We start from the raw sequence: 732 nt of genomic DNA, 5'->3' as shown, positions 1-732 counted from the left end.
GCTGTGATTCATGGGGTTGCAAAGAGTCAGACATGACTGAGCGACTGAACTGACTGAACTGAACTGAAACCATACTTAATACCTAAATAAAGATAATAACAAGTGTCTTAGTTCAGGCTGTTACAGCAAAGTACCATAGACTGGGAGGCTCATAAACAACAGAAATGTATTTCCCACAGTTCTAAAGTTTGGAAGGCTGAGGTCAGGGTGCCAGCATGGACAAGTTCTGGTGAGACTGCTCTTTTAGCTACTCTTCCAGTTACTGACCACTGATTCCTTGTATCCTCACATGGCAGAAAGCAGAAAGGGATAGAAGCTCTCTTGCAAATCAAAAGGACAGTAATCTCATTCCTGAGAGCTTTATCATCCTGACCCCATCTAATCCTAATTCCAAGAATCCTACCTCTTAATATCATCACACTGATGGGTGAGGTTTCAATTTATTAATTTTGGAGGGACACAACATTCTGTCCAAAACAGTAAGGTTATACTTCCACACAATATGGTACAAATATCCTTTGTTCAACTGAAAAAATACTAAACCTTTCTCCAAAAGAAGATGCAAAGTTCTTGGGTGGTGTTCACTTTTCTTGATACCATGCAACTCAAATATTATAATGTAAAAACAATACATCTTATGTAGGTGGCTCAGAGGTTAAAGCGTCTGCCTCCAATGCGGGAGACCTGGGTTCGATCCCTGGGTCGGGAAGATCCCCTGGAGAAGGAAATGGT

The sequence above is a fragment of the Moschus berezovskii genome, chromosome 6, assembly GCF_049115385.1.
Source record: "Moschus berezovskii isolate FMDL1 chromosome 6, NW_MosBer_1.0, whole genome shotgun sequence".
NCBI classification, from domain to species: domain Eukaryota; kingdom Metazoa; phylum Chordata; class Mammalia; order Artiodactyla; family Moschidae; genus Moschus; species Moschus berezovskii.
The sequence above is the reverse complement of the archived record's forward strand: the minus strand, read 5'-3'. Positions refer to the sequence as shown.